Source organism: Physcomitrium patens, chromosome 9 (assembly GCF_059467195.1).
Source record: "Physcomitrium patens ecotype Gransden chromosome 9, ASM5946719v1, whole genome shotgun sequence".
In the NCBI taxonomy this organism is placed as follows: domain Eukaryota; kingdom Viridiplantae; phylum Streptophyta; class Bryopsida; order Funariales; family Funariaceae; genus Physcomitrium; species Physcomitrium patens.
In genome coordinates this window covers 16,144,304-16,168,335 of record NC_143418.1, presented here as the reverse complement: position 1 = coordinate 16,168,335, position 24,032 = coordinate 16,144,304, and positions in this window count along the sequence as shown.

The window sequence follows — 24,032 nt, the reverse complement described above, 5'->3', positions numbered from 1 at the left end:
AGTCTCTTCAGTAAACTGATGTCCAATACTCACTGGATCTCTTAAACTTGCTTCTTTTGATGCTTCTCCCATTTGTTCTTTAGAATCGTCTGGTAATGATCCTGCAACAGGCTTCACCTTCTTATCTGTCATTTTATATCTCGTCTGTACTGTGACTTCTGGTGCTTGAAAAGATTGAAGCATGGTATAAACCTCTCTCGAATGAATCTCAACAATCTTATCATTATCCCCTAATCCAATAGATGTAATCAATTCCAATGAATCTTCCAGCCCATTTTCTTCATAAACAAATAAAATCCTCTCATCATCTTGCAATGTACCTATCTTGCGTAACTGTCCTTCAATATCATATAATCTTTTTCTTTCTTTTCTTTTAAAATCATCAACTTTCTTATACATAATATTTCCATTCTCCAATATATCAATAAAACTCGCATCAAAGGCACCTTCATCTCGCGAGAGTACCTCCTCTTTTGTAGCTCCATAATCTCGCTTTACAGTGGTACCTCACCAAAATCCTTAAATCCTTCAACAATCTTTGGCAATGGTTTCTCCCTCAACCTATCTCGATTCCGTTCATGGTTAGGACGTACTGTTAGAAATTGTACAACTTTCCTCCCATCTTTGCTTCGTACCCTTGCATAAGCAGAACCATCATCAAGTACCTTTGTTTCCATCCGTGTTGCCGTGATATAAGGTTGTCCTAAAATCAACGGATAAGACGTTGTATCTTGAACGAAGAAATGTTGCTCCGTCACAACATCCCCAATCCGAATTTTGACATCTGGACAAGTTCCATATAATTTGCCTCGTGTGTTATTAGCTGCTCGTATTGCCCATTCATGTTCCATATCAATTGGCCATTTTTGCTTCTTATAAAGATCTTTAGACATGAGATTTATTTCAGAACCATGGTCCACTAAAGCAACTATTGGTTCTTCTATATCTCCTACCTTCACCAATACCTCAGTAGTTGCCCTTGCCCAATATTTTGAGTATAATGGCTCAAAGTTTTCATTTCCTTATCAGTATAATCTTCGAAACGTACTCGTTGATTATACCCATTCTTTTCATTTGTTGGTTGCTTGTAACCAATATCAACCTCTTCTTCTTCTTTATATATTCTTGCATCAATAGCATGACTCATTCCAGTTTCCCCCATTAATTGCCTCTTTCGCTTAATGCTGTCAATGATAACATCATGAAACTCCTTCTTTGCAATTCCCAAGACTTCTTTCAATGTGAATTCCACCTTAGCATTTAATATACGTTCTTCCAACACCCCTTTCAAATTTGTTGCCGCTTCAATGTCAGAAAGTAGCTTATAAGTAATTGATTTGCCCTTATCTTTTGTCTCCGTTGTTTTTTCTCCCAATGATGCTGAGGTATCTTTTACAGGCAATTCTTGTGAAGCTGCCTCCCGAGCCTTGTCTCCTCGAGTTTGCCTCTTAAAAGAATTTCCTTCTCTAGTATCATCAAAATTTTCTCGTCTTTTTTCTTCCATCAAAGCTTCATGTTGGCTCTTAGCAATATATGCATGAACTGAAAGAGAGTCAACAGGATCCTCGCAACCTGTTCTTCCTCGTATTATAGCTGCAGTTCTCAATATCGCTTCTCGAGGTAATTTCCCTTCTTGCATTGTAGAAACGGCAGAAGCCCAAAACTCACTAGTTTCCGTACTTCCACCAATTTCATCATCTACTCTAGCACCATAACTTGCACTTTCTCGTACTACTGTTTCATGCTCTTTTAAGTAATCTTGAACCAATGCTCTCATTCCTCCCTTGCCAAAATTGGTTTGAAGAAGATCCTCCCTATCTTTCAATGCTATCTTCCCATCTTTCCAGCAAATAATTCCCTGCCGTAACATATTATTAAATTCATTGCAATATTTTCTAGTGTGTGAAGCATCATCACACCAAATGCATCTTTGTACATATCTTTGTTTTGAAACATTCTTCGAATTGCTTATAGAAGTATTCTCTTCAAGTCTTGCTAATTTGATTTGAAGATCTCACATTCCTCGTATAATTTCTTTCATACCCATATCTGCTTTCTTTGACAAGGATGTCGAAGGTTGAACTGTAAGCATTGTCGGAGGTGTTGTACGTACTGGAGCTTTGGGTGCTTGTACTGTTTTCGGAATATTGCTCCTATCCTTCCTCCTTTCTTTTTTTGTAAGCAACCCCACCGCATCTTCAACGTTCTTCCACTTCGTTGTCAATCCTTCATCTTCTTCTTTGTCTTCAAGAAGGGTTCTAATTTCTCTTGCAATTCTCCATCAGCAGCTTGAAGAAATAGATCAACTTTGTTCGGCTCCAATGTCAATTTTTCTACCTTCGATAATTGAGAGTACTGCCTCTCAAATTCCCTTAGTAGCTCTGTTGCTTGCAAATTCTTATTGGGCCGTTTAATCCATCCCAGAAACAGCTTCTTAGTAACGCGAGTAGCATCTTTCAAGAAATATTCGTCTTTCAATGTATGTGAAAAATCCTCCCATGAATTCCCACAACGATCCGTAATCGATGTAATGTGGTCCCTTATCTCCGGTATCGTGGCAAGTCCAAATAGTGCAACCATTTTCTTCTCAGAAACCCGATTTAATTCCATTTCACGAACATAACATCTTAAATACCTTGAAATATTCCTCCCATTAAATTGATCAATTTTATTGACCACTGCTTGCAATGCTTTGGTTGCCAAAGCTTCCTTTCGATCATTGCTTTGCTGTTGCTGCATTGACAATGAGAAGGCTTGAAACAAACTAGCAATAGACGGATCCATGTGCATACCTTGTCCTTTAGAAGACTCCCTACCAGAAACTTCTCCCAAAAATCCTTCAAAACTTTTATTTTCGTTTTCCATAAAAATAAAGATAAAATCAACCGAAATCCAATACCTTCTATCTTAAGCTTTCACGTCGGATTCACCACTTATGTCGTATTACGTTGTCGTATTACGTGCTTTCCTGCTCGAGAACGCGCCGGGCGTCTGGCTGTAGAAGGTAGTATGGAGATTCACCGATAGTCAAGCAGTCTATCAGTTTTTGACTGCTGAAATATAAACGACTGCAACAATGTACCATAAATCTATAAGGGTGCTCTTCGACTGCTTGTCAAAGTCCTTTTTGCCCCAACCGATAGGTCTCTAGACGTTACAGAGAACCCCGTACAACCCAAACTGTTAACCTTCAATACTGCTTTGTACTTACGATCTTGTATCCACTGACTGTCTTGTTAGATTAATCCAATAAATTTCATTCACTCCGCATACTCAATCCTATAGACACCCTTTTAATCCTTCAATCACAGACGTAATTCGATTTCACAAAACAGTCAAGAGTATTCAAACCCACTTCATTTAAAAATCTCGATTCACCATTACAACACTGACTTCAGCAGCGATTGCCTCAGTCTTCCCAAAACTCTACGAAGAAGAAAAATCCAAATTCTATGTCTTTCCTTCCCCGACCCGAAGCATGAAGCTCCTCTCTCTCTTTCCCTTGATCTTCAAAAACCTCTAATAAAAAAAAACCGAACTAGTAACCTTGCAGAAGCTTGAAAAATCCTTCCCCCCCCCGATTTTCCTCCAAAAAAAAAACCCACATCCAAAACTATATCCCACCTAACCTTATCCTTTGAATTTCTTCAATCTTCCATCTTAGATCCGGAATTGGCTCCCACCTCAAGCTTGGATCCGAAATTGGCTCTCACCTCAACTTGGATTCGAAATTGGCTCTCGCCGCCAAGCTTTCTCCTCCGTTTTTACCTTTAAGAAATCCATTTACTGAAAACAACGTTCCCTGAAACGGCACAGAGAACAGGACAACCCGAAACAGAATCGAACCCCGTAATCGGGACCACATTGAGTCGCCCGACCAATTCAGGTCCTATATTGGGAAAGATGCCCGTAGTAACCTGGATGTTCCCGTAATTGGGTCAAATTGGTCCTCTCTTCCTGCTGACTCCCATTATTGGAATCGAATGGAGCATTTCAGTATGCCCCGGCTGACTGTAACGGAGTGACTGAACCTCACCACTCAGTATTTGTACTCGAGTTGATCGATGTTTTCAATATTCGAGGTAACTGAATATTAATAAAATTCCCCTTTCTTTTTATTTTCACTGTATACTCGTGTCACAACACGACAACGTGCTTTCCTGCTCGAGAATGCGTCCGGCGTCTGGCTGTAAAAGGTAGTATGGAGATTGATTGATAGTCAAGCAGTCTATCAGTTTTTGACTGTTGGAATATAAACGACTGCAACAATGTACCGTTAATCTATACGGATGCTCTTCGAGTGCTTGTCGAAGTATTTTTTTTTTTTATTTTTCCCAGTCGATAGGTCTCTAGACGTTACAAAGAAACCCGAACAACTGAAACTGTTAATCTTCAATACCCCTTTGTACTTACGATCTTGTATCCACTGACTATCCTGTTAGATTAACCCAATAAATTTCATTCACTCCGCATACTCAATCCTATAGACACCCCTTTAATCCTTCAATCACAGACGTAACTTGATTTTACAAAACAATCAAGAGTATTCAAACCCACTTCATTTAAAAATCCCGATTCACCATTACAAAACTGACTTCAGCAGCGATCTCCTTAGTCTTCCCAAAACTCTACGAAGAAGAAAAATCCAAATTCTATATCTTTCCTTTTCCGACCCGAAGCATGAAGCTCCTCTCCCTAATTCCCTTGATCTTCAAAACCTCCAATGAAACCGAACTGGTAACCTTGCAAAAGCTTGAAAACTAGCTCCCCCCCTGATTTCCCCCGAAAGAAAAAAAAACCTCCCCCTTTCAAAACTATTTCCCCCCTAACCTTATCCTCTGAATTTCTTCAATCTTCCGTCTTAGATCCGGAATTGGCTCCCACTTCAAGCTTGGATCCGAAATTGGCTCTCACCGTCAAGCTTTCTCCTCCGTTTTTACCTTTAAGAAATCTATTTACCGAAAACAACGTTCCATGAAATGGCACAGAGAACAGGACAGCCTGAAACAGAATCGAACCCCGTAATCGGGACCACATTGAGTCGCCCGACCAATTCAGGTCCTATATTGGGAAAGATGTCCGTAGTAACCTAGATGTTCCCGTAATTGGATCAAATTGGTCCTCGCGTCAGATTGGCTAAGACCCGTAGTAAGACCTGGATTTCCCGTAATTAGACTGCATCGGGTTGACCGGCCAATTCAGGTCTCATATTGGATAAGAGGACCCGGATTGGATTATCGAAATTGGATCCAATTGGCTCTTCGAACCCATCATGTGAATTGGTCCCTCTCTTCCTGTTGTCTCCCGTTATTGGAATCGAATGGAGCATTTCAGTATGCCCCGGCTGACTGTAACGGAGTGACTGAACCTGACCACTCAGTATTTGTACTGGAGTTGGTCGATGCTCCCAATATTCGAGGTAACTGAATATTAATAAAATTCCCCTTTCTTTTTATTTTCACTATATACTCGTGTTACAACACGACAGCGCAAAATGACCCGGTTTTCCATAAATGAATCAAGTTCTTGTATTGCTTCTCACATTTTCACGTTTGTTGGAATAGGTACCTTTGCCTTGTCTTAGAGTCTTCACTTTGATGCTCCTTTTCTTTCTTTTTAATTACTCCGTGTGCAAGTCTTGATGTCACATAGTCCATTGTAAGCTCTTTCAATCTCAAAGACTTCAATGCCACAATGAGGTAGTTGTAGGACTCGAGAAGACTCATGAGGAGAGTCATGACAATATCACCATCCTCTAAAGGCTTGTCAACAATTGCGAGTTGATTTGCAAGAGCCTTTACCTTATTAACATGTGCCATGAGGTCTTCACCTTCTTCCATCTTACAAGTGAAGAATTTCCTGCTTGTGAAGAAGATGTTGGACAAGTTCTTGCTCTCATATATGTTGCAAAGTGTCTTCCATGCTTCTGCTGGTCCTTTGCAATGGATAATGTGAGAAAAGTTGGCTTCATCCAAATTTGTGGCAATCATGGCAAAAGCCTTCTTTTCAAATCTTTTGAAGTCTTTGTGGTCCTTAGGGCTTGCATCTATGCTTGGAGGGTCTTCATTCTCATCTACAATATCCCAAAGGTCCAAAGACGCCAACAAAAGCTCCATTTTGACCTTCCAATGGTAGAAATTGTTGCCTCTAAACTTCTCAATCACTCTCAAACCTTCACCGTCACTAGAAGCCATGTCTAAGGAGGAGTATATCAAAAAATATTGAGAAAAGGAGTCTCTAAAAGCTTAAAGTGACTAAACGAAGTTTGCACTAGGAGAATCTCTGAATGCCTTGTTATGAACAAAAGAGTGGTATCTCACTGAAAACACTTTCAACTCAACTTGTGAAGCTTTCTACAAGTAATTGCATCCTCATGGAACTCACAATCACTCGTCTTAATCACTTTCTCATCAAAACACTCAAGGATAATGAAGAGACTTTTCCAACTCAAAAGACACTATCAAGGTCTTTCTATAAAGTCTTAACCTCACAAAGCAAGGAGATAAGAACTCACAAAGCAATGTTAGAGATGTATAAGTTTAATACCAATAGCCTCCTTATACCAACAAACCTAACATCAATAAATACCATAAGATCTAATCCACACAAAAGCAACAAAGAGAAAATGACTTCAACTTACTTGAATAGCACAACAGAGAGTGAGTGGGCCCATAACCTATTGAAGAAATACTATAAGCATAACACAAGTAAGTAGAAATCAGCAAGGTCGCACATAAGAATAGTGTGGAATGAGATGAGTCTTACTTCCAACACCCGTTACTTATAATCAGAGTTCACATCCAATATGTATAGACTTCATCCACATTCATCTATAACTAGCCGCCACTCAAGACCCTAAATTTAACCACCTCTCGAGACTCTAAACCTAGTCGTCTGTCGAGACATTAAACCTAGCCGCGTGTTGAGACCCTAGTAGCCACTTAGTCCTTAGTTGCCTTTGACCATTAGCAACTTATCTTTAAGAATATTCTCTATAAGATAACTTATTCTACCTTTACTATTATCTATTTATCTCAACATCTTTATCTTTTATCTAAACAGGACTAAGAGTCTAAATCAAAAGGATAAAGTATTAATAAGGGAATATCCCAAGACTAAGTATGAGTCATTAGTGTGTGTCATAGGATACCCTTATAGTTTATGAGATGCCAAAGGATCCTAAGAGCATGTGTATAAGACGTAAGGATAATTAGTATTGGACATAACATAGTCTTGAGACTTATGAGAAACCAAAAAGATCTTAGGGCCATGTGTGTAAAAGTCAAAGAGTAGATGTTGACTTTTAGGGCAGCAACTACCACCTATAAGTAATGGATATTGGAAGTGAGAGACAACTTACTCCATACTCCCTTTCTGTGCAACCTTGCTGATGCTAAGTATTGTGTCTTCTAAGTACTTGTTTTCTTAATAGGTTATGGACCCACTCACCTTTATTTGTGAGTTTTGAAGTACTTTGAAGTCTTTCTTGTTGTAAGGAGTAGATCTTATAGTTATTGCTGCAGTTTGAGTTTGTTATCTTCTAATCCTTCTTATGCATCTAATTGTTGATGTAATTTAATTCTTATTTATTATTAAAGTGCATTCATAGTCTTTGTTGATGTTAGACTCCATGTAATGATGTTTTAGAAATCTAGTATTATATTTCTCTGCTGAAATTCATCATTGATGTTCTAATTTTGTATTTTCATGTATTCAACTTTTTAAGAGTTTGTTCTATTTTCACAAAAAGTATTTTTTGTTAAGTTAGAAGTATCTTGTGAGAAAAGAGGGGTGATTGAAGAGTGGCAAAGCTTATACAAGAGGTTCAGATAGAATGTAAGACTTGTGAGAAGTCTTATATATGAAGTTGAGAGTGATACAAGAGTGAAATCACTTGTTTACTTACAAAGAAGGCATTTTGGGTTTCTAAGGCAGCAACACCTTCTTATATATTTTGAGACTTTTATATCTTCTTTTCTTGATTTTCTTTCACACATCCCTTCCTTAGACATGGCTTCAAGTGAGGGTGAGAGCTTGAAAGTAATTGAGAAGTTTAGAGGTAACAACTTTTGCCATTGGAAGAAAAAAACTGCAACTTTTGTTAGCTTCATTGGACCTTTGGGACATTGTTGATGAAAGTGAAGACCCTCCAAGTGACAATGCTAGTATCAAAGTGAAGATGGAGTATAAACGTCATGAAAAGAAGGCTTTTGGGATGATTGCAACAAACCTTGATGATGCCAACTTTTCACATGTTATAGCTTGTAATAGACCAGCAAAAGCATGAAAGACTCTTTGCAACATCTATGAGAGTAGAAACCTTGCCAACATCCTTTAGAAAAGAACGAAGCTCTTGACGGTAAAGATGGAAGAAGGAGATGACCTCATGGCTCATGTTAACCAGGTAAAAGTACTTGCTAACTAACTAGCTGTCACGGACATACATATAATTACCTATATGAATAGATAAAAGTATGTAAAAGTAGGTTAATTGTGTAATATCTTCTAGAGAAGCTTCTTAGAAGCTTCATAGACGCTGCTTTGACTTTATAGGAGTCTATAGTTGACTTTTAGGTTAAAAACTTGGTCAACAAGTTAGCCATGTGCCACGCATGTTGGAAGCTTAAAGAACAAGCTAACTACGTGGTCCATCCATAGAAAACTTGCCTTGCAAGCAAAGGCATGTGGCCTAAAAAGTCAACATATATTGGAGGTCTTATAGAACATCGCCACGTGGCTTCTAGTTAGATAATATATATAGAGGCAAGAGTGAAGCCCTCTTCACTCTTGTCAACTCCTTTCTTGCTTCTAGTCTAGTTTCAAGGGTCTCTAGTTTTCTTGTATTTTGACAATAGCCATTCCAGTTTCTTTCTTAATATACATATTTCTATTTTGTCCTATTTCTTTTTGAGAAAAGTTTCACTTACTCTTTAGCTTTCATCGAGTTCTTGTCCTTGACAGATTGACAAGAGTACACTTACAATATCAGAGCTTTGTCTTTTCTTGATTAAGAGTGGATTACCCCTTTTTCTTGATAAGACATAAGCGCATTAGAAGTTGCGGATTACCCTCTTTTAAACTGATATTGTTCTTAGTATTTTCTTTGTTATCAATTCCTCTCTTCTATTTGTTTTGAGCGTTGTTAGACATCTTCTCTTTTCTAAGTGCTACTATGGCAGAGCTTGTTGAAATGAAGAGTGCAATGGCACAGATGCAAGAACAATTGAGGGAGTTAATGCTTGCGATGCATCAACTCAATTTACCACCACAAGGAGCAACAAGAATGGTAGGAAGTGAAGATATAGAGATGATTGGGGCTGCTTCAACATCTGCACCAAACCATGTCCCTTCTCCCAGAATGGAACACCCTTCGAGTGTTAGAGAACCGAGAGTTGCCTTGCCCGAGAAGTTTGATGGTACCAGATCCAAGTTTCGAGGATTCATCAATCAGGTCCAACTAGTGATTGAACTTCAACCCCAGAGCTATCCAACTCCAGGGTCACAAGTAAGATTCATTGGTACACTTCTTTCAGGTTCAGCATTGCCATGGTTTTCATCTTTTCTTGAACGACGAGATCCAATATTGGATAATCTGGAGGCTTTTTTGGCGGAGTTTTGATCCATGTTTGGAGAACATGATGCAATTCGTGTTGCAACCAACAAGATCCGTATTTTGCGACAAGGCAATCGATCAGTAACATTATATGCTTCACAATTTCGACAACTTGCAACTGATATCAAGTAAGATGATGCCGCACTTGTGAGTCAATTTCTCTACGGATTACAATATGAGGTATAGAAATTGATGCTTAATTTAACTGATCCTCAAACATTGAGTCAAGCAATTGACTTTGCTGTGAAGTGCGACAATCGACTTTTTGAATTTCGATCAGAGAGTCGCACAAGTGGGCCTCAACGTTACTACAATTCAATGGCAACACCGATGTCTCCTCAACACATACCTTCAGAAGTAGAGGATATGCAAATTGATGCAGTACATTTCAAACCTCTTACTGAGCAAGAAAAGTCTCGTCGTCGACAAGAAGGATTGTGCTTATATTGTGGAGAACCTAAGCACACTGCTCAACATTGTCCAAAGAAGCGACGTAACTACAAAATGAGGAGTACGGCTGTCAAAGAAGACAGTATGTAAGAAAACGAGTACGTCCAGCTACAATAGGGACCGTGCGGCTGGAATCTTGTACAACTTCTAATAAAGGTCCTATCCTCTCCTCAGAACCATCTCCTTGTTTTATAATAGATGTGCGTTTAGGACCTAATAATTACAAAGCCTTTGCCTTGGTAGAGTCAGGAGCCTCATCTTGTTTTTTAGATGAAGAATTTGCTAGATGTCATAGAATATCATTAATACAAAAAACTAAACCTGTACACGTAGAAGTCATAGATGGTCGTCCGTTGTTTTCTGGAGATGTAACTCACGAAACACTTCCTGTAGATGTAGTAATAAATGGTCATAGTAGTTGCGTAATTTTTAATATAATTAGATCTCCCTCTAATCCAGTAATTTTAGGCTTATCATGGTTAGAAAAGTATAATCCTCGAATAGATTAGATTTCTCGTAAACTTGATTTTTCTCAGAGCATTAGTAACAGTTCTATTAACCAAGTAAAAAACCATGAGTCTAGTATAGTAAAACTCGCACCTATAGGTGCAAAAGCATTTATACACGCAGCAAAAGAAGGATCAACTTTTGCTATTTATGCTGCACCTATTTCTGAAAACGTAAAGACTTCAAGTGGCATTCCAAGTCAATATCAGGATTATCAAGACGTTTTTGAGAAAAAGAATGCAGATATTCTTCCTGAGCATCGCCCATACGATTGTTCAATCGATCTCAAGGAAGGAACTCAGCCACTATTTGGACCAATTTACAGTTTATCGCAAGATGAGTTGGCTGAACTCAAGACATATATTGACGAGAATTTAGCGAAGAATTTCATACGCCATTCAAAATCTCCAGCAGGAGCTCCAATTTTATTCGTAAAGAAAAAAGATGGATCTTTACGAATGTGTGTTGACTATCGAGGACTCAACAAGATCACAATCAAGAACAGGTATCCATTACCTTTCATATCAGGACTCCTTGACCAGTGAAATCAAGCTAAGATCTATACAAAAATAGATCTAAGAGGAGCATATAATCTAGTACGGATCAAAGAAGGAGATGAATGGAAGACTGCGTTTCGAACCAGGTACGGGCATTTTGAATATAATGTCATGCCTTTTGGACTCACGAATGCATCAGCTGCTTTTCAATATCTCATGAATGATGTATTTCGTGAATTCTTAGACAATTTTGTCGTCTGCTACCTAGACGATATCCTGATTTATTCTAAGAATGTTGAAGAACATGAAATACATGTTCATCAAGTATTACAAAAACTCAGAGATGCAGGATTGTACGCCAAGATGGAAAAGTGTGTATTTCACACTACTCAAGTTGACTTTTTAGGATACATCATTTCAAATGATGGTCTTATGATGGATTCTAAGAAAGTCCAAACAATCATGGATTGGAAGATTCCAAAGACTGTAAGAGATGTCCAATGTTTCTTGGGATTTGCCAATTACTATCGGATCTTCATCAAAGACTTCTCACGAGTTGCAGCTCCACTTACACGCTTGACTAGTAAAGATAAATTCCAATGGAATCAAGAAGCGGAAGCAGCATTTGAAGCCTTGAAGACATCGTTTGTCTCTGCACCAGTCTTATATCGTGTTGACTTTTCCAAGGCATTTTTTATGGAAACAGATGCATCGGATTTTGCCTTAGGTGCAGTTTTATCACAAATGGGAAAAGATGACAAACTTCATCCGATAGCTTTTCATTCAAGAAAATTCTCAGTAGCCGATATCAATTATGAGATCCACGATAAAGAACTTCTTGCAATCGTGGATTCCTTTCAAGAATGGCATCATTATCTATAAGGCGCTTCTAGTCCAGTCACTATATATACAGATCACAAGAACCTCGAGTATTTCATGTCAGCACGCATGTTGAATCGTCGTCAAGCTCGTTGGAGTATGTATTTGTCAAGATTCGAGTTTATTATCACTTATCGGCCAGAAAAACAACAAGGTTTGTCCGATGCCCTGTCTAGACGTTCTTATTTTGCACCAAAAGAAGGAGATGCAGCTTTTGAGCAATAAAGAACGGTCCTCTTGAAACCGGAGCAATTTCATCTCCGAGCAGTGAAATCAACATTGACTGTTGATTCAACTTTTCTCAAGCAAATCCAGTCCAGTATGTCCTCAGACCCTCTTGTTCATGATATCGAGAATAATTCTTCCAAGTCTCATGATTCTTCTAAGTTCGAGTTCAAGAATAATCTTTTATATTTTGAAGGACGCCTATATGTTCCAGAAGGAAAAGCACGTTTGCGTGTTCTTCAAGCACGTCATGACTTTCCAGCAGCAGGGCACTTTGGATATAATAAGACTTTGGAACTCATATCAAGAGATTTTTGGTGGCCACAAATGTGGAAGTCAGTCAAAGACTTTGTACAATCATGTGATATTTGTTCAAGATCAAAAATTCCTCGTCATCGACCTTACGGACTTCTTCAGCCATTACCTATACCAGAACAACCATGGTCTTCTGTTTCTATGGATTTCATCACAGATCTTCCAAGCTCAAGATCTTATGATTCTATATTTGTGATAGTAGATCGTTTCACCAAGATGGCACATTTTGTGCCATGTACAAAATCTATCACAGGTGAAAAAACAGCTAAGCTTTTCATTGATAATATCTATCGCTATCATGGATTACCTAGAGATATCATATCGGATAGGGGAACTCAATTTGTGTCAAGATTTTGGAGGACCCTTTTCAAGATTTTAAAAGTAGACATAAAGCTATCTTCGGCTTTCCATCCTCAAACTGATGGACAAACAGAGCGCGTAAACCAAGTCTTGGAACAGTATTTAAGGTGTACCATCAACTACCAACAAGATGATTGGACAAACCTTCTGCCATTGGCAGAGTTTGCTTATAATAATACAGTACATTCCTCCACGCAACAAACACCTTTCTTTGCCAATTATGGCTATCATCCACGACTTGATACTTTTGATTTTTCAAAAGTTGATAATCCTGCAGCAGAAGATATGGCAAATCGGTTGTCAGAGTTACATGCAATAATGAAGGCGCAGTTGAAGAAAGCTCAAGAACGACAAAAGATAAATGCAGATGTATATCGTAAAGAGCAACCACAACTCAACGTGGGTGATAAGGTATGGCTACTTCGTCGCAATATCAAGACCACTCGACCTTGTGATAAATTGGACTATCGTAGGCTTGGCCCCTTTTCTGTTTCTGAACAGATCAACCCAGTTGCATATCGGTTACATCTACCGGAGTCAATGAAGATCCATCCTGTATTCCACGTGTCTCTTCTTGAACCATATAAGACAGTGGATATACAAGGAAGAAGATAAATGCCACTGCCTCCTATAGAAGTAGATAATAATGAAGAATTTGAGGTGGAAGAGATATTAGACTCAAGGCGGCGCCGAAATAAGCTGGAATATCTTGTTCATTGGTGCGGATATGATATTAGTGAGCGCACATGGGAGCCATCCAGGAATCTAGCAAATGCATCAGCTAAAGTCAAAGTTTTTCATCAACGACATCCATCAAAACCAAGATGAAAACCTCTCTTATAAAAGAGACAAGATTGAGGCAAGATAACATTCAATTTCCTATCCTTGTTTGTAACTTCTTTGCATTTTGTGACGCTAATTAGATGGAGAGCCAACAACCAGCGGATTCAACTCAAGAACCTTCGTTTGCTGACTTACCGGATGAGACATTGCGATTGTCACAACCTTCAAGACGACGCAACCGAGATGAAGACCCTCAAGAACGACATGTTCTTCCTCGAATAGATGGTGAGATACAACGCGTTTGGTATCACGACCTTGGAAGAGATTTTCGATGTTTGGTGATATTATTGGAAATAGGAACGACTCCTGACGGTGTTTCAAATGTATTATTTGAAGGAAGTTATGAAGGCCTCAACAGTGATCAAATAACAGGGTGGTCTTCTCGCCCTGGAATGGGACACTATCGATGGCTAAGAGGACCCATCAACTATCTTCGAAGAGAACAAAGATCAGAGTATGTAGCAAATACAATTCGCCGCATATTAGATTTTCTCAATATATAATCACCGCTCCTTGTGGAACTCGTCCCTAGAAGGGGGGGTAATGTCACGGACATACATATAATTACCTATATGAATAGATAAAAGTATGTAAAAGTAGGTTAATTGTGTAATATCTTCTAGAGAAGCTTCTTAGAAGCTTCATAGATGCTGCTTTGACTTTATAGGAGTCTATAGTTGACTTTTAGGTTAGAAACTTGGTCAACAAGTTAGCCATGTGCCACGCATGTTGGAAGCTTAAAGAACAAGCTAACTACGTGGTCCATCCATAGAAAACTTGCCTTGCAAGCAAAGGCATGTGGCCTAAAAAGTCAACATATATTGGAGGTCTTATAGAACATCGCCACGTGGCTTCTAGTTAGATAATATATATAGAGGCAAGAGTGAAGCCCTCTTCACTCTTGTCAACTCCTTTCTTGCTTCTAGTCTAGTTTCAAGGGTCTCTAGTTTTCTTGTATTTTGGCAATAGCCATTCCAGTTTCTTTCTTAACATACATATTTCTATTTTGTCCTATTTCTTTTTGAGAAAAGTCTCACTTACTCTTTAGCTTTCATCGAGTTCTTGTCCTTGACACTAGCAGTTGTTAACAAACCAATTGATGATAACCACATTGTATTGACATTGCTCATGAGCCTTTCTGAATCCTACAACTACCTCATTGTGGCATTGGAGTCCATCAACATGAAGGAGCTTACCATGAACTATGTCACATCAAGACTTGCCCATGAAGTGACCAAGAGGAAAGAAAAGGAGTTTACAAGTGTTGATTCGGCTCTATTTTCAAGACAAGGCAAAGGTAGCTATTTTCACCTATGTGATAATTCAAAAAGCAATGTGAAGAATTGCTATATTTGTGGGAAACCAGGTCATTTTGCTAGAAATTACTACAAGGCCAAGAAAGGAGATAGGGAGAATGCAAACAATGCTAGTGATAGTTTTGGTGGAAATGAGTATGCTTTCATGGCAAAGGAAGGAGCCTCCATGGCTGCCATGTCAAAGTGAATTATAGATTCAGGTGCTACTAAGCACATGACACCATACAAGTATTTATTTGACACTTATGAAAAAATTCTAGAAATAAAAGTGTTGTTGGGAGACAATGGTATGGTACAAGCCATTGGGATTGGCTCTATTGTAGTGGAGATTGTTGTGAAGGACCAAATGAAGAGGATCAGATTTAAAGAAGTCCTACATGTGCCAAAAATGAAGAAGAACCTCCTTTCAGTGAGCAAACTTGTATCACATGATTGTAAGGTTCAATTTAACATGAATGGATGTTTTGTCAAGACATTGGATAGCCATTATGTTGCCAAAGGCCTTAGAGATGAAAATTTATACTTCATCAATTACAAAAAGGTGAATCGAGTTCAAGGAGCCGCATTTGCTGATTTTCCTCAAGATCAAGACAAGTTTGGAATTTGGCATCAACGACTTGATCATTTTAATGCCAAATGCATGAAAGAGCTCCAATCCATGGTAAGTGGCTTGGATCTTGGTCAAATCAGCTACAATGCCATGACACTTACTTATGAAGGATGTATATAAGATAAACAACAAAGTGCTTCATTTCCAAATGGAATTGCAACACGTCCAACAAAATTCTTGGAGATTGTATACTCAGATGTTTGTGGACCAATGAAGACACCATCAATTAGAGGAGCAAGGTACTTTGTTACATTCATTGATGATTTCTCAAGAAAGGTGTGGATTTACATCATTAAAGCTAAGAGTGAATGTTTCTCAAAGTTTAAGGAATTTAAGGCTCTTGTAGAGAAACAATGTGAGTGCAAGAATGAAGTGTTGAGAACGGACAATGGAGGTGAATATATGTCAAAGCATTTTGATGACTTCATAAAGATTCAAGGTATTACAAGACAAACCTCTATTCCTCATACTCCACAACAAAATGGAGTTGCTGAGAGACCAAATCATATCATTGTGGAGATGGCAAGGAGTATGCTTCATACACACAATCTTGGGCATGAATATTGGACGGAAGCTATAGTAAATGCGGTGTACACAAGGAATAGGTGCCCTACAAGTGCACTTACATCAATGACTCTACAAGAAGCTTGGAGTGGGAAGAAACCATGTGTTTCATATATGAGGATTTTTGGATGCATTGCTTATGCAAAGATACCAGATTGTATGAGGTCCAAACTTGATACAAAAGGTACAAAATGTGTATTTGTTGGATATTGTGAAGGTGCCAAAGCATATAGGCTAATGTGTTTAGAAACCAAGAAGATCATCAAAAGTCGTGATGTAGAGTTTTTGAAGCATAAGAGTACTTTTGAGCACTTAGAAGAGTGTCCAAGTGGGAGTAAAGGTGTGTTTGTGGACACATCTTCAAGTTCAGGAAAGAAAGAAGAAGAAGAAGAAAATGATGATGACAATGAGGATGGAGGAATTAGAAGTCAAGATCAAGAGTCAAAGAAGGTAAATGATAGTATGCCTTCAATAAGTAGAATCAACAATGAAGACAATGAAGATATTGAAGGTGATGATGATGATGAAGAATATCAACCTTTGAATGAGAAAAGAAAAGCATTGAGGAAGAAGAAAGATGGAATGCAAGAAGAAGGGTCTTCTTCAAATGAAAGGAGATATCCTTTGAGAGAAAAAAAACCACATGGTGAATAGTGGAAGGACCACATCTTTGCTCAAATAAGTGAAGAACATGCCAATATTACACTTCTTGCTGATCCGTTGAGTTTATGTGATGCAATGAAGTCCACAGATGCATTGAAGTGGGAGAATGCTATGGAAGAAGAATACAAATCATTCATGGACAATGGAACATGGAAATTGACTCAACTTCTACCAAATCGATCTTCAATTGGTTGTAAGTGGGTATTTAGAATCAAAAGGGATGCAATAGGCAATATTGTGAGATGCAAATCTAGATTGGTTGCCAAAGGCTACTCAGAAGTTGTTGGTGTAGATTTCAATGAGACATTTGCTCCCGTGGCCAAATTCACCACTATTAGAACCATTGTGGCAATTGGAGCAGCAATGGATTTGGAGATGCATCAAATGGATGTGAAGACGGCTTTCTTGAATAGAAGTTTGAAAGAAGACATCTACATGGATCAACCTCAAAGATTTGTAGAAGAAGGCAAGCAACATCTTGTTTGTAAGTTGAAAAAATCCTTGTATGGGCTAAAGCAATCACCAAGGGCATGGTACAAAGGCATTGATACATTCTTTGTAAGTGAAGGATTTGTAAGGAGTGAGGCTGATCATTCCTTATATGTGATGCAATTAAATGAGTTCATATTGATTGTCATCGTCTATGTTGATGATTTGATCATCTTAACCAATACATTGAAGATGATGAATTTGTTGAAGGCAAAGTTATAAAAGAAGTATGAAATGAGTGATTTGGGAGAGCTTCACTATTGTTTAGGAGTGGAGTTTGTAAGAGATTGTGCTAAAAAGACCATTACAACGAGCCAAAGCAAGTACATTGAAGAAGTATTGAAACAATTCAATATGGAGGAGTGTAAGCCTATTGGAACACCATTAGAGGCAAACTTGAAGTTGATGAAGCTCACGGATGAAGAGTTTGCTGAAGTTGAAGGTCCAATGTAAGGTGTTCCATACAAGACAGCAGTAGGCTCACTTATGTATGCAATGGTTGGCACAAGGGTAGATCTTGCATATGCGGTGAGTAATGTGAATCGACACATGTCAAAGGTTGGACCAATCCATTAGACAACCATCAAAAGGATCATGAGGTACTTAAAAGGTACTTTGAACTTCAAATTATGCCTTAGAGGTGATAACATTAGTTTGCATAGTTATTGTAATGCAGATTGGACTAGAGATGTAAATGATAGAAGGTCAACAACGGGATATGTATTCTTTGTTGGAGTGGGAGCAATTTCATGGAATTGCAAGAGACAACCAACAGTTGCAAGGTCAACAATGGAGGCGGAGTATATAGCAGCAAGCCATGGTACAATAGAGGCAATATGGTTAAGACAACTTTTGGAAGACATTGGAGATGTGCAAATAGAAGCAACGTCAATGAAGTGTGACAATCAAGGATGTCTTGCATTTGTAAAGAATCCAAAGCATCATTCAAGGATCAAGCACATTGACATTCAAGATCATTTTATCAGAGAGAAGAATAAAATGGGAGTGATTGATATGAAGTATTGTGCAACGGAGGACATGCTCGCTGATTTGTTGACAAAGACATTAGTAAAGGATAGACACCACATGTTGACAAAGACATTAGGCTTAAAAGGCATTTGACCAATAGCAAAGTGGGAGTGTTAAAGTAAAAGTAGAAAATATTACCTTGTATAGGATATTACCTTAGGTAAGTTGGTAGTGGTCAAAAGTTTGACTCTTCGTATATGGTAAGGGCATCAAATGGATAGAGGACGAAGTCATGGACCAAGAGTCAAAGTCAAAAGGATAAAGTATTAACAAAGAAATATCCCAAGACTAAGTATGAGTCATTAGTGTGTGTCATAGGATACCCTCATAGTTTGTGAGATGCCAAAGGATCCTAAGAGCATGTATGTAAGATGTAATAGTAATTAGTATTGGACATAGGATACTCTTGGAACTCGTGAGTTGCCAAAAGGATCTTAGGGCCATGTGTGTAAAATTCAAAGAGTGGATGTTGTCTTTTAAGGCAGCAACTACCACCTATAAGTAATGGGTGTTGGAAGTGAGGGATATCTTACTCCATACTCTCTTTGTGTGCAACCTTGCTGATGCTAAGTGTTGTGTCTTCTAAGTACTTGTTTTCTTAATAATGGATGTGGTGATGAGGTACAAGGTAAGATTACTTGCTAAAGGATATTCACAAGTTGCTGGAATCGATTTCAATGAGTCTTATACATCCGTTGCCAAATTCACCACCATAAGGATCATTATAGCAATTGAGGCAGCAATAGATTTGGAAATATACCAAATGGATGTGAAGACGGCCTTTTTGAATGAAGAATTGTAAGAAGACATCTACATAGACCAACCTCAAGGATTTGTATAACAAGGCAATGAACATCTTGTTTGCAAATTGAAAAAATCTTTGTATGGATTGAAACAATCACCAAGGACATGGTATTATGTCTAAGGGTGGACCAATCCATTGAATAAAAATGGTAAACAAGATATTGAGGTACTTAAAAGGATATGTATTCTTCATTGGAGTGGGAGCCATTTCATAGAATTGCAAAAGATAACCTACTATTGCAAGATCAACGATGGAGGCAGAGAACATGGCAGTAAGTCATTGTGCAATGGTGGCATGTTTGATTAGGCAACTCTTAGAAGACATTGGATAAGTATAATTAGAAGTAATTCTCATTATGTTTAACAATCAAGGATGTCTTATATTTACTAAGAATCCAAAACACCATTCAAGGAACAAATACATTGATGTTCAACATTATTTCATATGAGAGAAGATTGAAGACAGAATAATAGGTCTAAAATATTGTGCTACAAATGACATGCTTGTTGATGTGCTTACAAAGGCATTGGTCATGGATAGACATCATGACTTGATTTAAAGATTAGATTAAAAGCCTTTTGAATATTAGCAAAGTAGGAGTGTTGAAGAATAGCAAGTACTTGCTTAGTTACAATCACATAATGTTTAAGCATAGTTTGTTGCTAATACTAAAAAAGTAGCAAAGAGGTAAAGTAAGTTATTGTGGTGGTACCGAGGCTTTAGTAAGATGAGGTAGAAATAGATGTAATATCAAATAGATGGAAGTTGCCTCATTGGTGCGTAAACCACTACCTATAATTAAAGAGTGTTGGAAGTAAGAATTATCTTCCTCCACACTTTCTCTTAGAGTACAATCCTTCTTGATGCTAAGTGTTTGTAGCCTTTAGACTTCTTTTTCTTCAATAATTATTATGTATTCATAGCAAGTGAAGGCACCTCTATAGCTGCCATATCCAAGTGGATTGTTGACTCAGGTGCCACTTAACACATGATACCATACAAGTGTTTATTTGATACTTATGAATAAATCTCAGCAACAAATGTCTTGATGGGAGACAATGGTATAGTATAAGGTATTGGAATAGGCTCTATTGCAATGGAGATTTTTATAAGAAGACAAACAAAGAAGATCAGATTGAAGGATGTCTTGCATGTACCGAAGATCAAGATAAACCTCCTTTCGCTGAGTAAATTAATTATTCATGGTTGTAAGGTACAATTTGATAAAAATAGATATTTTATAAAGACATTAGATAGAGATGATGTTACCAATGACTTTAGAGATGGTAACCTTTATTTCATTAAGTGTAAGTTGGTGAATGGAGTTGAAGTGGCCGCATTTACTGTATTTTCACTTGATTAAAATAAGTTTAGTATTTGGCATTGATACCTTAGGCATTTGAATGCGAAGAGCATGAAAGAAATCCAATCCATAATAAGTGGCATGGATCTTGGTTAATTTAGCTATAATACCAATACACTTGCTTGTAAAGGTTGTATTCAAGGCAAACAATAAAGGGCCTCATTTCTAAGTGGAATAGCAACACATGCCAGCAAGTTGTTGGAGATTGTACATTTGGATGTTTGTGGATCTATGAAGATACCATTAATAAGAGGAGTACAATATTTTGTCACATTAATTGATGATTTTTCAAAGAAGATGTGGATTTACATCATCAAATACAAAAATGAATACTTTTCTAGATTCAAAGAATTTAAGGCACTTGTGAAAAAATAATGTTATTGTAAGATCAAGGTGTTGGGCATGGACAATAGAAGTGAGTATAAGTTAAAGCATTTTGATGAATTTTTGAAGATTCAAGGTATTGTAAGACAAACCTCTATTCTATGCACTCCACAATAAAATGGAGTTGTTGAAAGAGTGAATCACACCATTATAGAGATAGCAAAGAATATGTCACATGCTCAAAATCTTAGATTTGAATATTAGGTGGAAGCCATGGTAACAATAGTATATACAAAGAATAGGTGCCCTATAAGTGCACTAACATCAAAAACTCTTGAAGTAGCTTGGAGTGAGAGAAAACCTTTTGTTTCATATATGAGGACTTTTGGATATATTGCCTATGTAAAGGTACCAGATTGTATAAGGTCTAAATTTGATGCAAAAGATACAAAATGTGTGTTTGTTGGATATTGTGAAGGTACCAAGGCATATAGGCTAATGATTTTGAATATCAAGAAGATCATCAAAAGTCATGATATAGAATTTTTGGAATATAAGAGTACTTGTAATTACTTAGAGATGTATCCAAGTAGGAGTAATAGTGTATTTTTGGACACATCTTCAATTTCAACAAAGAAAGAAGAAGATAATGACAATGAAGATAGTGTGAATGAAGATGAAGAAAGAAGCCTCTACAATTCCTAGGACCAACAATGAAGTGGGAGAAGGCCATGGAAGATGAATACAAATCATTCATACATAATAAAATATGGAAATTGACTCAACTTCTTCCAAATTTATCTTTGATAAGTTGAAAGTAGGTATTTAGAATCAAAAAGAATGCAATGAATAATATTCTAAGATGTACAAGGATTTATTGAAGATGGCAAATAAGACCTTGTTTGTAAGTTGAAGAAATCCTTGTATGGATTGAAATAATCACCAAGGATATGGTACTAACGTATTGATACATTCTTTTTGAATGAGAGATTTGTAAAAAATGAGGCTGATCATTCTTTATATGTGATGCAATCAAATGAATTTATATTGATTGTCATCCTCTATGTTGATGATTTGATCATATTAAGTAGCACCCTGAAGAAGATAAATTGGTTGAAGATAAATTTAGAAGAAGAGTAAGAGATGAGTAACTTGGAAGAACTCTATTATTGATTAGGAATGGAATTTATAAGAAATTGTGGTAAAAAGACCATTACAATGAATCAAAGCAAATACATTGACAAAGTGTTAAAACAATTCAACATGGAGGATTGCAAGCCCATTGGAACACCTTTGGAAGCCAATTTGAAGTTGAAGAAGCTCACAAATAAAGAATTTACTGAGATTGAAGATGAAATGAAAAGTGTTCTATATAAGATAGCAGTAGGCTCACTCATGTATGCAACAACTGGTACAAGGATGGATCTTGCATATGCAGTACGTATTGTGAGTCAACACATGTCATAGGGTAGACCAATCTATTGGATAACCATCAAAAGGATCATGAAGTACTTATAAGGTACTTTAAACCTCAAATTGTATCTTGAAAAAAGTGACATTGCATTACATGGTTATTGTGATGCAAATTAGACTGGAGATGCAAATGATAGAAGATCAACAATGGGATATGGGTTCTTTATTGGAGTAGGAGCAATTTTATGGAATTACAAAAGACAATCAATAATTGAAGGTTATTAATGTAGGCAAACTATATGGGAATAAGTCATGGTGTAATGGAGACAATATGGCTAAGATAACTTATAGAAGACATTGAAATAATACAAATGGATGCAACTTCAATAAAATGTGACAATCAAAGATGTCTTTCTTTTACAAAAAATCCAAAGCATTATTCAAGAATCAAGCACATTGACATTCAACATCACTTCATAAGAGTAAAGATTGAAATGAGAGTGATTGATATGAAGTATTGTGTAACAAAAGAAATGCTTATTGTCAGAAGCATTAGTAAAGGATCTAAAAAAAGGACATTATATATTAACAAAGGCTTTAGGATTGATAGGCCCTTGACCAGTAGGAAAGTAGGAGTGTTGAAATAAGTAAAAATAGAATAAGTTACTTAGAAAAAGGTATTTTCTTATATAAGTTACTTATGATGAAAGAGTTGATTCTTGTTGTATAGAAACAATATTCTATGGATATGTGACAAGATGAAGGACGTAGAGTCAAAGTCAAGAGAATAAAGTATGAATTAGAAAATATCCTTAGACTAGATAAGAATAATTAGTATTTGGCATAAGATATTCTTATAGGGTAGCAACAAAAATCCATAAGTATTGGGTATTGAAAGAGTGAAACATCTTATTCTATATTCTTTGTGTGCAACCTTGCTAATATTATGTATTGTGAATCAAAGTTCTATTTCTTCAATAGAATTTGTAAGAGATTTTCGTAATAAGACCATTATAATGAGCCAAAGCAAATACATTAAAGAAGGTGCTATAATCCATATGAGACTTATATACCTCCTTCTTTTTAAGGACTATACTAGCTACTTGTCTTCCTATTTTCTATTAGTTAAATCCATAATTCTTTATTTTTGACTTCACTATAATATTTAAAAATATCCAATTGGCATAGAAATCTGTATTGGCCTTCAAATTTTTCTCTATTTCTTCATAATGCTCCCAAAGTGGTAAAATTCATTTTTACCAAAGTCTTGAAAATTGCTTTATAAATTCTTAAAATATTCTAAATAAATTCTAAATAAATTTTATATTTTTTTATAATGGTTTTATATTACTAATATCAAATAAAAGCTATAATTTTCTATATTGATAATTTTTATAGTATTAAAATCAATTTAAATCTATTATAAATCTTACTTTATATAACTAATTAAAAAGATATGAAGTTCTTTTTCATGCTTCTTCTAACTTCTAATCAAGATTTATAGTTTTATCTTATAAATTATATATATAAATAGAAATCCAATATAAATATTAAAAATATTCTTCAAGAAATATCCCTCTATACTAGCGTCCACAGTAAGAATCACTGGTCTATTGCACTTATAATCAACCTTCCTCAATATTGGAGGTGACATCAATAATTTCTTCAATCTTTGCATTACCTGAATATGCCTTTCTCTCCATTTAAATCGGTAATCCTTGCGTAACAGTTCATATAATGGATCTGCTATGTGAGTAAAATGAAGGA